A 16,392-nucleotide genomic window follows, 5' to 3' on the forward strand; every position below is an offset into this window, starting at 1 on the left:
AAATGCACGTGTCACCCGTCCCGCCGGCGTAGTTTGTGTCTCGCTTAGTCTAGGCGCCAAGTAGAAGTCACAGTGGCCAATTCAATTCAGATGGGCAAACTCAACGGTTTCTTATGTATTTTTGGCTGTTGATTACGAATTTCGAGGATGGATTTCGATCCGAGTGGTCAAAAAAATTGTTATAAACAATTTAATTGTCTAACTATGGAGACCTTGAAAAGGAAGTAAGACATCAAGTATAAATACCAAATATATTGTGTCAATTTGAAAACATGCCACCCTCCATAACTTGGTCACTACACAAAAACTAGAAATATACAAAAACACGTCAAATTTATTTGTGAGGGGATTTTTTGTACCCAGACCAGTTTTCAACTAAATTATATCAAACCTCTAGCGGGGGCGGATATAACCCCAAAATCTTTTAGGCCTGGATCCCGCGTACCAAAAAAAATGTATTAAGAGCAAGCTGAATATTTGTTAATAGCTTAACGGTGTCTAGTCGCTCAAACTTTGATGTATGGGAACACTGGAAAAGGGGAAGTTTTAATAATTAAAAAATGTGGAACATGTTAAAAATTTGGAACGTCAGATTAAGAAAACGTTCCATGTATTTTGTTGGACAGAACTTTCAATTGATTTGTTACCATTTCATTACACTCTCATGCAAAAATCAGACTGGTATTTATCACCAACTCGGCACTTTAATAAGTCCAACACGAAGAACATGTCAAATGACAGGAATTATATTGGTTAATTCAAGACCAATAATAGCGTACTCATCAGCAACAAGACCCGACCATTTGATCTATCTTATCTTGAATTATTTTAAACTGCCTTTTTCAAAACTATTAACTTGTTTATTTTCTTATACCTTTCATATATCGACATAATTAAAATATTACTTTATTTTTTTCCCTATATCTGCGAAATGAATAATGCAGTATAATAATTCCAAACCTGTTTCGTTTTTAACTTAGGGAAAAACTGCAGTTGGTACATACCTGAAACAAAATAAAAATTATTAATTATCTGACCACTACATTATACAGGGTGTCCCGAAAAGATTGGTCATAAATTATACCACAGATTTTGGGGTCAAAAATAGATTGATTGAACCTCACTTATCTATATACAATAGTGCACACAAAAAAAGTTACAGCCCTTTGAAGTTACAAAATGAAAATCGATTTTTTTTCATATATCGAAAACTCTCAGAGATTTTTTATTGAAAATGGACATGTGGCATTTTTATGGCAGCAACATCTTAAAAAAAAAATAAATTGAAATTTGTGCACCCTATAAAAATGTTATGGGGTTATGTTCCCTTAAACCCCCCCAAACTTTTGTGTACGTTCCAATTAAATTTTTGTTGTGGCACCATTAGTTAAACACAATGTTTATAAAACTTTTTTGCTTCCTATTGTTTTTTCGATAAATCAGTGTTTATCGAGATATTTTGAATATTTTTCGAATCCACCACATATTTGTATATGGTTAAGTACGGTTATAGATTATAGAGACCTGTTAATAATCTGAAAATTTATTTATAATTTACATTTTTAGGTATATTTTGAAAAAGAAGCTACATCTCGATAAAAGGTGACTTATAAAAAAAAGACTAAGAGGCAAAAGTCTTAAAAGCACTGTGTTTAACTAATGGTACAACAATAATATTTTAATTGGAACGTACACAAACATTTGGGGGTTTAAAGGAACAAAACCCCCATACAATTTTTACGTAAATATATTGAAAAAGAAGCCGCATCTCGATAAAAACTGGCTTATCTAAAAAATACTAGGAGGCAAGAAAGTTTTAAAAACGTTGTGTTTAACTAATGGTACCACAATAATGAATTAATTGGAACGTACAAAAAAGTTTGGGGGGGGTTTAAGGGAACAAAATCCCCATACATTTTTTATGGAGTGGACAAATTTCACTATAATTTTGTTTTAAGATGTTCCTGCCATAAGAATGATACATCTTCATTTTCAATAAAAAATCTCTAATAGTTTTCGATATATTGAAAACAATCGATTTTTATTTTGTAATTTCAAAGGACTGTAACTTTTTTTATGAGCATATTTGTACTAAGGTAGGTTAGGTTCAATCGAACTATTTTTGACCCCAGAATGTGTGGTATAATTTATGACCAATCTTTTCGGGACACCCTGTATTATAGTACATAACATTATAATGTACAAGCATTTAAAGATAGTCATTATGATGCTAGCGTTAAGAATATACAGTGAGGCGTCATCAATGTTTTTGTTTTTCAACAATGAGGCAACAGTGCGTCGGCAATACGAAACTGACAGTGACATTATATTATCAAAAACAATAATTGTTATACTCATAGGCGCGCTAAATGTTGCCACGTTAGTCACGTTCGATTTCTTGTAATAGAAAATCGATTTTTAGTAGTTCCAATGTGACACAAAATCTAGGCATGGGATAAAAAAGTTTATTTGAAGAAAGCGTATTTTTTGTTCTCCTTAATGGCGGTAATAATGGCTCCTTTCTGCAATATTTTATTTAGCTAAAGAGTAATGTCCACATACTAACATATTTCTCAAATTGGGCAATTTTAGCAATTTTTTTATTATATTACGAATATGTGTGAAAAATATCTCGACAAAATATTTAAAATTACAGCCACAACCTTGGACCGCGTTTACCGACAGAAAAAAAGAATAACATCTGGGTTGCTCTTGAATTCAGTTGTTAGTTGGCCATTCAAATCCAATATGTGAGGTTTTATTTCTCCAAAAAAAAATTCCAACCACACGGGAAGAGTTCTGTGTTGCCCCGAGTAACATCCAGGCATATCTGGAACATCATTTCATTATTATATACATATGTAACGTAACATAACCGTTCACGTTTAAAGGGTTTTTACCCAACACATTTTGGTGGCCCAGGCATGCTATTTTTTGTAAGTATGGCCTCTTGTTTTTTAAAACCTCCGTCAGCTTTTTAACTTTTTTCTCAAATAATTAGGTTATACTTCCTTCTATCAATGTCTATCCCGAGCAACATACTTTCAATTTGGTATTCTTTTCATATACCATCTATTCAGCTCATCTGTGGTCTTCCAATTGTTCGTTTACCTTCGTAACTTCTCCAGTGTTGTATTGTGGCGTTCGAACGTTGATTCTTTTGTCTAGCAGTGTGACCTGCGAAGCTTCATCTGAATTTGGCAATTTTGTTGTGATATCCTCATTGAATTTGGTTACCTATGCTGATATTGTTTTGAACAGATTCCTCAATATCTGTTTCCGCCACTAATAGGGATTTTCATCCGCTAAGACGTTTTAATTTTGTTATATCGCCACCAGAATCTGTCCAGAAAGCAATGCCCAGTATAATATGATGTTGGATGAGGTAGATTTAAACATTTTGTATTTCTTTTCCCAGATTACCAAATTTTTTAACTCCAATATTTTGAACTGTTCTTTTCCTGTTCTAATAATCCGTGAAAAATTTTGCATTGTACAATTTTGTGGCCGAGCATTTATGTATTTTTTCAAATTTCATAATATTATGTCCTTGTCATTGTTAATTTTCGTGTTGTGTTCTTGTATTACCTCTTAGCATTACTAAAAGAGTTGAGTCAAACTCACACTCCCATGATTCCAAAAGGCAAGACACTTTTGTTAACAAATATTTTTGATCCGGGTGTTTTGCGGTAAATTGCTTTGATTTCATTCGTGGAGCATGAACGCTAAAAGCGCTTCTTCTGTTTAATTGACAAATGAAGTTTTAAATGAATTTAATTTTTAAAACAAACGGCAGTTTTGGATTTACCTAACATGAAGATCTACGATGGGCATACTAAAGGTTAGATCCCAGATGAGATGATAATTATTGCTACAAGATGAATAATGATGGAAACAGTGAATTGAGCCAGAAATAAAAAGAAAAATTAAAAACAAAGATTGTAAAAGAGTCCATATCATAAAAATATACTATAGATATAGTCACGATATTTAAAGCGCAAATAGAAAAGCTGAAAGAAAAGTTCTGGTGGTGTGAAGCTTTTTTATTTTATATTCTACTTTTCTAATTAGAGTGAAAATCTTTTTCTCAATTAGAAATCCAATGAAATCAATTAATTTGTGGTCATCTGATTGAATACAACCAATAAAACCAACATTATACTGAAAACAGATCCCATGGGCTGTTTTCACTCAATCATGTAGCTATGGATACCTACATTTCGTTTCATTTCGATTTTGACATTTCAAATATTCAATATTTCAAAATGTCACGATTTGGTTGTAATACTGATGAGAATATTAATGAAATTATCGAATCAAATATACCAAAGAATACTGTTTACAGTAAAAAATTTGTATGGAAAGCGTTTATGGACTTTTGCAATGATAGAAAATATGAATTAGATGGAAATCGGACGGTGGAAGAATTGGCGTCGATTATAGAAACTAACATGTCTGGATCTTCATTAAATTTTTCTAATTGTTCCTTTGTTAATTGCACATTTAAATAAATTGTTTCTGCTCTGTATTTTTTTTTTCATAACCAGCAAAAAATTTTCTATCCGAATAACCCTCGAACATTGATAAATGCTCAAAAATTTTTTAACAACTTTCTCAAGCTTGTTGCTTACAGGCAACAGACCTCCGCCTACGGCGTCGGTCTGTTTCCTACGGCGTCGGTCTGTTTCCAAGCAACAAGCTTTCGAAATCTGTTATAAAATTTTTTCGAACAATTATCAATGTCCTTGGGTTATTACTACTGAAAATAGTTTGTTTATATTTCCACTTTTACCTTGAAAGTCATTTTCACGAAACATGTTATGAAATTAAAAAATGGTGTAATTTAATACTTCTTGTGTATTAAGATTGCCATATATTTTCAACAAGTTTGTGATTTTTTCAAACAACTTTTATACTTTATATTGTACTTGTTAATATGAAGAAGACAACCTCCAATAATAATGTGTAATTACCATTGGCAATTTTTGATTTTCCCTGAATACTTTACCCTTTTATTGCTGAATCCAATTAAATAATTTAAACTGGTTTATAACTCCTAAGTGGTCAGGGTCCAGTATTCATATGGGAAACCTTTCCCTTTTCAATAATTAGGTAAAAGGGCTTTTTGCTGTTCAATTTATTTGCTCTCATTTAAGTTTTGGTCAATGTAACTTCTAATTATTATTTTTAATGTAGGTACTTGTAGATTGTATCACAGAGTTTAAAAATAATGGCAAAAATGATTGTAGTATACAGGGTGTTTCATTAATAATTGTCCATATAGTAACTGGAGAAACCTTAGCACAAAATACGAAGATTTAACCTAAAACACTTACATAAAATGTGGTTCATTACTGAGTTACAGGGTGTTTTATCTAAAAATTTAAAAACTATTTTTGCTCAGAATTTTAAAACTATTCGACGTATCCTTTTCATACTTGGCAGGAAGTCTAGGTACTATACAAGCTACTAAATTATTTTAAACAAACGTTTATGGCTATTACCAGAGGCGTACGACAGGGGCAAGTGAATGGTTGACCCTTTTTAAATTCTACGCCACTGGCGAAATTGCTATTTTAATTCAATTTTTGGATTCTGCAATACTTTCTATGACAATAAAATACTGTTCATTCGTAACGATAAAGTCATTAGTTTTCGAGATATTTGAAGTTAAAAATGAAACGACACGGTTATTTTGATCAGTGTATTTGGTCGCTTCATTTTTAATTTCAAATATCTCAAAAAATAATCATTTTATCGTTACGAATGAAGACTATGTTATTTACATAAAAACTGTTGCAAAATCAAAAAATTATACTAAAATAGCAATTTCGTCAGTGGCGTAGAATTTAAGAAGGGTCAACAAGCCACTATCCCCTGTCGTACGCCTCTGGTAGTAGCTAGAAACGTTTATTTATCTTAATTTAGTAGGGCGTACAGTACCTACACTTTCTGCCGAGTATGATAAGGATACGCCAAATAGTTTTAAAGTACTGAGTACAAATAATTTTTAAATTTTAATCATATGAATCATATCATAAATTAATCAAAATAACTGTACCGTTTCATATTTAACTTCAAATATCTCGAAAACTAATGACTTTATCGTTACCAATGAAGAGCATATTATTTACGTAGAAAGTATTGTAGAATCTAAAAATGGCACTAAAATAGTATTTCCTCCAGTGGCGTAGAATTTGAGAAGGGTCAACCATTCACCATCCCCTGTCGTACGCCTCTGGTAGTAGCTAGAAACGTTTGTTTATCATAATTTAGTAGAGTGTCTAGTAGTAGTCGCACTTTCTGACAAGTATGAAAAGGATATGTCGAATAGTTATAAAATTCTGAGAAAAAATAATTTTTAAATTTTTAGATAAAACACGCTGTAACTCGGTAAGGAACCACATTCTATTTAAGTGTTTTAGGTTAAATCTTCATATTTTGTTATAAGGTTTCTCCAGTTACTATATGGACAATTATTAATGAAACACCCTGTATAATTCTAATTGCAATATGGCAACGTTCTAGAATAGGTTACGATTTTTAGCCTTTTACATCATCTCCGTAGAAATTTACACGGTATGAATTTTTCTCCGCAGATCAGGTCCACCATTTTTTTTAATTGATCTGTAATTTGATTTGTTATTAGGACATGATTACATATCATGTCCTCTTTAAATTATCTTCTTGTTATTAAGCCATACTTAATTTTGAGCGTAATCATCTCCTCTATTATACAGTGATCTATGAACCGGCAAAAGAACGCAAGAGACGAAAAAGGCCTGTTAGGCCTATTTCTGGATGGATAATTTCTATCGTTTTCTGTTCTTAGCTGTCAGCTTCCAATTTCTGACTCCCAACTCAGTGTCATCTTCCATTACTACATCTCTCCATTTCGTTATTGCTGTTCCTCTCTTTTGCTGGCCCTCAGGTGCTTTCCAATCAATATTCTTGACTTTTCTGACCTCCTGCATTATTTCTGGATGACTGAACCATTGTAGTCTGAATTTTTCACTATTTTTGATATCAGCGAGTTAGCATATAGTTAGTACGCTTCCATTCATTCCACTCCATTCTCCCTCTACTACTTTTCCGCCAAATATTCTGCAAAGTAACTTTATTTCCCAGGCTTATTAGTGATAGTCCATATCTCCACACCGTATAGCATTGTGTGTCTAATTATCGTTTTGTATACTCTTATTTTCGTATTACGAGATATTTCTTTAGCCATAAGTATTTTGTTCATATCCCCAGTATATCTGTTACTTCGATTCAACTTCGATTGCGTAGCAAGAAGCAAAGCCATTACAACAATATTGGACGGGATGGAACGGATGAATCCGAACCACTGGGTCCAACAAATAAGTCTCAAACATTCGAAGAGCCTAAGAAGAAGAGATGCAAAGATCTACTAGATAGGCAAAGGAATGATCTGCGAATTATCGCAAGTCTCCTAACAAAATCCTATCTTCCCAAGGGGTACATGGAAAAATCGGACTAAAAAAAGTGCGAATTGCAGATTCTATTAGGCTGAGCTAAGGTCATAATAGGCTTTGTTAAAAAGGTTGGGCTAAGGAAACAACGTAACCTAGGGATAAGCCACAACAAACCTCTTATTTCGACTGGGTAGCTAAGCACCACTCATATTGAACCTAATCTAACCTAACTTCGTCGATCCCAATAATCTTTAATTTGTGGACTACAACTACAGCTGGACTTATATCCCTCCAGATTGGTCTTTCGTCCTTATGACTGGTCCTTCGTCGATATGCTTCCAATCCAAGATGCGCTTCATCTTGATAATTTTATGCTGTTTTGTTGTTGCTGTAATTCTGCACAGTTAAGTATTTAAATTTATTTTTTCCCGATCGATATCATATAATCAGCAGTCATAATCATATTTTCTTAATTAGTCTAGTCATCTTTATTCTAGTAAACTTTCTCGATTACTGACATAAAAGCCACTTTAGAGCTGTATAATCAGTCAAAAGATGAAACTACTGTTCATATAAATATTTGTAACTTTTTACAATCCTTGGTCACATCTAAAAGTATTCTGGTAATCTAGTAGTTTAAATAATGCTAATTGCCAATGAACATAATATAAACGAAAATTCCACAACCGACTTTGAGTACAACTTTTCGAGGAAGCCTGGTGCTCCACGAAATATAAATAAAAATTACACTTTACCATACGTACTTTCAGCACTTGATTTCACCCTTTCATAATAATAATTCTATTATTTTCGCCCAGGCAATAATAGTAATGGCTGATTTGTATGTAAATTAAAAGTAGTTTGACTTACTCATTGAGAGCAAAATATAAACTGAATGAGTCATTACTTGATTAACATTGTAACTTCTTTTTAGACTACGGAAAACGCCTCTGGTTGATAACAACAGAGATATCCTGCTGTACAGCTCTTGATTCCGAAAGGGAAGCATTCTTAATCCACCTTATTTGCATTGTTATTAACTACCATGCTGATTTACGTTTCCATTTAGTAGTAACCTACCCGACAAGTCGTGATGATATTGAAATTGAATTTTGTATTTCCTGGTCTACATGGATAATAAAACACCTTGGGCAGACGAAAGGGTGACAAGGGATAATGGCTTTGGGTCGCCGCTTGGATTTCTGCTTGTACAAGGTGTTGGAAATTTACACAATTTGGTTATAATGCACGGATTTCACTGCTACTTTATTTAAATTTAGATTAAAAAGGTAATGAAGGTATTGAGAGATTTGTAAAAGTTAAGAACTGAATAAATTTAGTACAGCACATATGGTAGTTAATTAAATTTCCTGTAAAATGGATAGAAAATATAAGATTGGTGACACAATTATATCTAAAAATACACAAATAACAGAGACGAGCAACAGTATCTCTTTTTTAAAATATAGTCGAATTTTTAGCAAATTACACTGAGAAACGGAATCATGTGCTCACCCTCCTCGATAAAAAGCTGAAAATGAAAGACCATACTGAATCTCATTACAAGACTAAATTAGTTTGGTCCGCCTACGAAAAATGTACAACTGAACAAGAGTAGGTATATTTACCACTTACCTACTAATAATAAAAAATAGATCTGAGATAAACAATTTAAGTTAATCCGTATATCTGCATTTATTATTCTGTCTATCATTGCCACTTCTCTAACACTTCGTAAATACTTTATCTCTAGGGCTTGTATCTCACTCTTTAGTTTTTTGTTAACATCTATGATTCGTAAACGTATGTAAGTACTGGTGTAAATATGGTTTTATACACTGTTAATTGGGTTTTTCTTGTAATTCCTTTCATACTAAAGAAGCTATTATTTATTCCATTTAATAACCTTGATGTTTTACTGATTACTAATTCTCTCTTCTATATCTTTATTCTGCCTTCCATTGAAGCGTTTTACCTGTCTGCTCTAATGGGATCAAGGAAAGACTATCTATAGAGATACTGGGGAGTCGAAATGGGGCTAGTAGAAGGAACAGACACGCAAACCTTCATGCGAACGGCAGCTCATTTTTTGTGCGGTGGCAGGTCGTAGATTCGTTGGGAGGGGTAGGAGGGTTTAAAGATGACTAACTACATAACCAAATAAGCAAAGGATACTTACACAGACTTGAGGACTTTCCTACTATTTAAAAAAATTGGGACGCCGTTTGAAAAATCCTCAAATTCTCATATCGAGTACTTACTGGAAACCAACTGGGGGACATTCATCATAGATTCCTCGTTGGGGTTAAACTGGGCTACTTATTTATCATTATTGGCTTCTATGCCATATCTTTTTCTTCTGTTCTAAAACTTAATTCGCTTGTATTAGCTATCTGTTAACAATTTTTTAAAAAAAGAGGTTACAGAAATAAAGATGTGTACATTTTATAATGTTTATTTAAACCTTTATACCTTATTTATTTTTATTTTGAGAATAAACATTCCCAAACAAGAAATGAACAATAAAAACAAATATATGGTTTACAATTCTTAACCTTATTTATTTTTAGCAGTGTACCAAAACAAAAATTTGACATGGCTGTCAAAAGTCACTGCCATTTTATATTTACTTTACAATAAAATTTTTAGAGAATCCATGTTGAAAACAAAATATTTAATTATGTAAAACCTTTACCATTAATATCCACTTTTGAATTATTTAAAATAAACATTATCCATACCTCGTTAAAATAAAATCCTTGTCACATGTCACACTTGGAACTTCAAAATTTTCCATTCGAGATTGGGGGGAGGAAAGACATTCAAATCCAAATCATTACAAAACTGGAAACAGGATAAAATTGATACCAAATCAAATATCATCTTCAATACAGGAATGTTACTATAACATCATCAGAAACAGGAAACCAGGAAACCACGCACTTCTTTTTTTACCGCCGGCAAACCAAACTGCATAACAATAATAGTGTTTCACAATAATATATCCATTAAAATGCTGTGAAACTATTGTCATTATATTCCTTGACATTTACTGGACAAACTGCCAGTTTTTCACTTCTTTTACCATAAAAATAAAACCATTATACCGGCAAAGTGAGACTTTATATGAGTCTGTTAGTTGAGTTCCACACAAAAAGATGTTTACTCTTCAGACATGTTTTTGGAACTATCTTATTTTCGGGGGCATACGTACCACGTACCTAACCTTCAGAAAATTCTCCTACGCTTCAAGACGATCATTCTTTCGGTTTGACATTTGACCAATCGGCGGAGAGAACTCAAGGATCTTTCAAAATTCTGACCAATAATAACATGGGATTTTTAGCGCTCAAAGCTAAAGGAAATATACTGGGACCTAACGAATCCTTCCAGAACAACAAATGTTTATACAAGTAAACAGGAAATTTCCTATGATTTTACTATTGTGAAATACTTTGAAATATTTCGAACAGGAGCGGCTTAGGAAATTTTAAAGATATATAAACTCACCAAAATATTAGAAAAATAGATATTTTTCTTGGGATAGGATATTAAATTAACGGATATTTTTTTATAAAACATTGTAGTAGAAATCCATCTGCTACACCATTATCTTCAATTGTAACGTCTCAGTATTGGAAGTGGTTCATTTGCTCTATTTCCGCTCAATAATTAATTTGTATATTTATTATGAGTTGTTCTTGCAAGATTACCATAGTCTTTGTTTTAAATGTATTGATCTTCATACCACATTAACACAATGTGTTATTCTACGTCTGCAGGTTATTTTGCAAGCCTTCTTCTTTTTCTAACATAACTATAGCATCTGTGAATTCACATTCCGAGGTGCTGACGCTTTGGAGACTTCTGTACCATATATGCAACTTCTTTAGTTTTGGTGTACAATCTTTCATGATTTTATCCATAAAGATGTTGAAGAGAGTTGGGCTCATGACACCTCCTTGCCTTAGTCCTTCATTTGTTCCGAATTCTGTTGATTTCATGTTTTTTATATATTACGTAGTTCCTTTTTCTCTTATATAACCTTTTGATGGTTTCATCTCCTTTTTCCTCAACACTCCTTATCAAGCTATCTCAAACAGTTTGTTGTTTCACCCTGTCAAATGCCTTTTTCAAGTCTATGAAAATCATAATATGCTTTGTTTTTAGACAGTATCGTGTTTTCATTTATTTGTTTTACACCTTGGGCAGACGAAAGGGTGTCCGAAAGGATCAAGGATATATATTCACTACTTCTGAATAAATGAACGAAAGATCTGTATTGGCTTCTCCCAGTTGAAGATTAAAACATATGTGCTAATTTAGGAAGAAGAGAGTTTTTAACAACGAAAAAACATCCAGGGAAGAAAAAACTGGTGGCCGAGGAGACAATTTGATGCTACCTCTCCTTCCAATCCAATTCATTCGTAGTTAACATAAAATCTATAATATGACCATCTCCTAACACTGCAACTTCACTAGGCTCATTAACTATATGCCCTTCAGTCTCTCGTTTGTCTTTACCTACATTTCCAGATTGGTTAAATTTTTTATTTACTCCAAAACATACCTACTAAGGTCTTGTTTATCTTGAAGTGGTTGATTATATTGCTAAGCTGTTATATTGGCACATTTATTGTTCATAAAATACAACGAAACAACATCTACCCTTTCCGGAAGGGAATAAACCTTGGTAATAAAGTTTCAAAAACTACGTAATAATGACTACAAACCGATATTCGTAAGAAAATCTTGTATTTTCAGGTTCATTGTGTTTATATCATATTATTTATTTATTGTGACAAACGTGACAAAAAATCTATGCGAAGAAAAAAATTAAAATATACACCATACGCATTACGCATACTGAATAAACAAATTAAGTAGATAAATACCATTTATAGCGTAAAAGTGTTTTTAAATAAATAAAAAGCAGTTTTGGATCAAATTTAAAAATTTGAAGACTAATGTAGAAGGAATTGTAAGGACTCTCAAATGATATTTTATTTGACCCACACTGCCATTAAAAATGTTGGGGTGGTTCTTACCGTCTTACGGGTGAAAGTATAATAATCGAAAATACCGGGGAAACATATGTCCTCCATTAATTAATAAAGAATTCATCTATCTCTGAGATTTTCAAAAACGATGTCGTAGTTCCAGATTATGTTTAGTTTTCTTCCGGCATGCCTTTATAAAATCTAGTAAAAAACTCTCCAAACATCCCAGAAATTTATGTTTGCCCACTTTTCTTTTAATAAAATAATGTCATTAGTTATAATCAGATGCTCCCTCGACACGTGTGTGCGCTAGGAAATTCCGTCACAATGGATTTTAATAAATGTGCTTTTAGGGCTATACAGGGTGTTTCATTAATAATTGTCCATATCGTAACTAGAGAAACCTTAACACAAAATACGAAGATTTAACCTAAAACACTCAAATAAAATATTCCTCCTTAGCGAAATACAGAGTGTTTTATTACAAATTTTCTAAAATGATTTTAGCCCATTGTTAAAGCACCTTTTAATATTTTTTGTTCAAACTTGACACACAGTTTACACATGTTAGGATAGTTTATACAGTGTTAAAAGATAGTTTTCGGCTGTTGCCAGAGGCATGCTGTAGGGATATATACTTCCTTTTCTCCCCTTTCCCCTCCTTACAAACCTAGCCACTGTCGTAATAATCATTTCAGCATGTTTTTTTGACTCTTGTTTACTTTTCACGTAAATATCATCCTTTTGTCTCAATGCGATAGAGTAAGTAGTTTTCAAGTTGTTTGCATTTTAATGTAATGGATTCAATAAGATTATTTTAAACACTACACTGTTACTAATAAACCAAATATAAAAGTTATACTGAGAATAAATCAATATAGGCCAAATCACTACCAATAAATATGGAATAACTTAGATATAGGTTATACTTATTACAAGAATTTAGTCCAAATTTATACCGACCCACACCCTTGTTTAAGTCTGGTATAACCTATTTTATGACTGTCAATGTTGTCAAAGGCAAAACTATATTATTATCTTTTGATTTGTGTTGTGAGTAAGTAATTATATAACAAAAAAATGTGTTAAAAGGTATTGCGGCTGTCGAAGAAGTTGATAATTTAATATGATAGGAAATACACGAAAAAGGAAACTTTTCAAAGATAGAATAAATCCCTTTTCACAATACACCGATAAGGAATTCAGAATTAAATATCGTTTTTCTAAAGAGGAAATATAAGATTTTTGTCGGGAAACTTGAGCAGCCAGGTTGCAGATGGGTTTTTTGAGTACTATATACCTAATACAATAAATACAAAAATGCCAGTCACAATTGGGACGAGAATTTTAGTTATTAACAAATAAGGATCAAAAATAGCAATTTTTTCGTTTAAATCGCTACAGGCAAAAATAAGGTATTTAAATATCTTATTTGGGGTTTTCATCTTTTAGCAAATGAGCAAAGGTTTAAAATGGCAGTTTTTTAATTTTGGTCCGATTATTGGTTGCTTCGAAAATTGCAAAGTAAGACTAAAATTTCGAAAATTAAAAATTTGCTATAACATTTGCAAAAATGAATTTAAGACTTTGATATTGCACGAAAAGTTAAGTCAAGTAGTCCATATAACGCCCAGAAAATTTCAAGATGAATCGTCAATTAGTTTAAATTTTATTCAATTTGTTTTTCCCAAGAGTTCAGAAAATAATAATGATACAGCAATTCTGTGGAAACCATAAATATGAAAAAATAATTACAAAAGTAGAGTGAATTTTGGCGTATAAACAATTTGAATAACTCTGTTAATATTGACTGTAGACTTAATAGTCCAAGTAATGAAGCTTAAAATAGGACAAAACCTCGCAATTTTTACAGAATGGGTCGCTTTGCTTGAAAAATTGAGAATAAGTAGTGGATAGTCCAAGGATCAAAATCTATATCATGCCGAAAGGAGCTTTTACCATGGGGGTGGTTGCCACCCCATCTCAGGGGTGAAAATTTTTTATTATATTTTAATCACAAAAGTTGGTAAAAACGTCCATTCTTAGCAAAAAACGTTCTATACATTTTTTTAATAAAATTGATAGTTTTCGATTTATTCGCTATCGAAAGTGTTGGTTTTATATCGAAAAAATCAATGTTTTTAATAAGTTTTCTGCTAATAACTCCAAAAGTTTTCGTTTTATCAAAAAAACTTTACTTAAGAAAAATGTACCTTTTGAAAAAATAAACTTTTTAGATTTTCTTTAAGACCAATAGTAATTGAGATATACTATATTATATGTTGGCTCTTCTTCGTCAAATGCTAAATATTGTAGATTCAAAGTCAAAAGACGAGAAAACTATGCATTTTTCGAGGACAGCTTGTTCAAACTAATTTAAAGTATTAAAAATATCTATCACCAGAAATAAAAAAAAAGTCTCTAGCTCAAAAATTAAGTAACTTATAATGAAAAGAATGTCAGTCCCTATTTTTTTCAGCGAAAAGTGATTGGAACCAACCCCCTAATCACCGCCCTAATTAAAATTAGTCATTGACCTTATTTGGTCTTTTTTTATTTATGTATTGTTAATACGTTCTAGAAGTTTGACCGGCTTAGAATGAGTAGTTGTTAAAAAAAATGGAGTTAAAAGCAAATAACGAATTTTTGTAGTTTGGAAAAAATTGCATTTTCTTCAGAATAGCAAGATTAGCGTCAGAGATACGAAAAAATGTTCAAATATGAAATTGTAGCCGATTTAATTTCCAAAAACTCGGTTTGCAAAAATTTTTTCTAGGGCGAAAATTGAATGAGCTATCTACAATTAAAACTTGTAATAACATGCAAAATCCACCTTTACCAACCCTTTTAAAGTCACCTCTTTTTGCGACTGAGGATTCTAACAAGAATTACTATTAATCGCCTTATAGAGCTTACGAAAACCTACAAAACTCTTTTTTACCAAACTTCTAGGATCAAAATTAAAAGTGTCAGGTTTAAAAAATGAATATATTTTTTTGAACAAAAAAGGAGAAATCCAATTGGAAGCATAATAATGTAAGTTATCGGTGTTATTAGTCATTGGCCTTATTCATTCTTATTTTATTGATGTATTATTAATAGATTCTAGATGTTTGACTGGCTTAGAATGATTAGTTTTAAAAAACAGGAGTTAATAGCGAATAACGAAATTTTGTAGCTTGGTAAAAAATGCCATTTTCTTCAGAATATAAAGATTAGCATCAGAGATACGAAAAAATGTTTTATTATAAAATTGTAGGATATTCAATTCTCAAGAACTTGGTTTGAAAAAATTTTTTCTACGGCAAAAATTGCGTGAATCGTAAATGAGTATACCTATCAAAACATTGATTTTTTCGATATAACACTAACATTTTCGATGGCAAATAAATCGAAAAGAGTTAATTTTATCAAAAAAATGTATAAAACATTTTTTGCTTAGAATGAATGTTTTTATCAGCTTTTGCAGTCAAAATATAATAAAATATTTCCACCCCCGAAATGGGGTGACAACCACCACCCATGGTGAAAGCGCCTTTCCGCATCATATAGATTTTGATCCTTGGTCTATCTACTACTTATTTTCAAATTTTCAAGCAAATCTATCCATTCTGTAAAAACTGCGAGGTGAAAAGCTTCGGTTCCTGGCCTATAAATCTATTTTTGGATTTGAAAAGGTGGTATTTTTATATAAACGAATTTTCAAAAAAAATTTTTGGCTAGGTTAATTTGGTTTGTCAGTTACAGAGAAAAATCAAAATTGACATATTTGACACAATATATCGTTGTTCTATGATCTATGTATTTGTGCAGAAGATTGCGACGTTGCCAAACTATTATTTCGGAATAAACTGGGAATACTTTTATCTAATTTATACCGAGTTTATTAGTAAAAAATTATTTTCGTACTATATCTAGCTTATACTTAGGATAACTATTCTAGATATAAATACGGA

Source organism: Diabrotica virgifera, chromosome 6 (genome assembly GCF_917563875.1).
Source record: "Diabrotica virgifera virgifera chromosome 6, PGI_DIABVI_V3a".
Classification (NCBI taxonomy): domain Eukaryota; kingdom Metazoa; phylum Arthropoda; class Insecta; order Coleoptera; family Chrysomelidae; genus Diabrotica; species Diabrotica virgifera.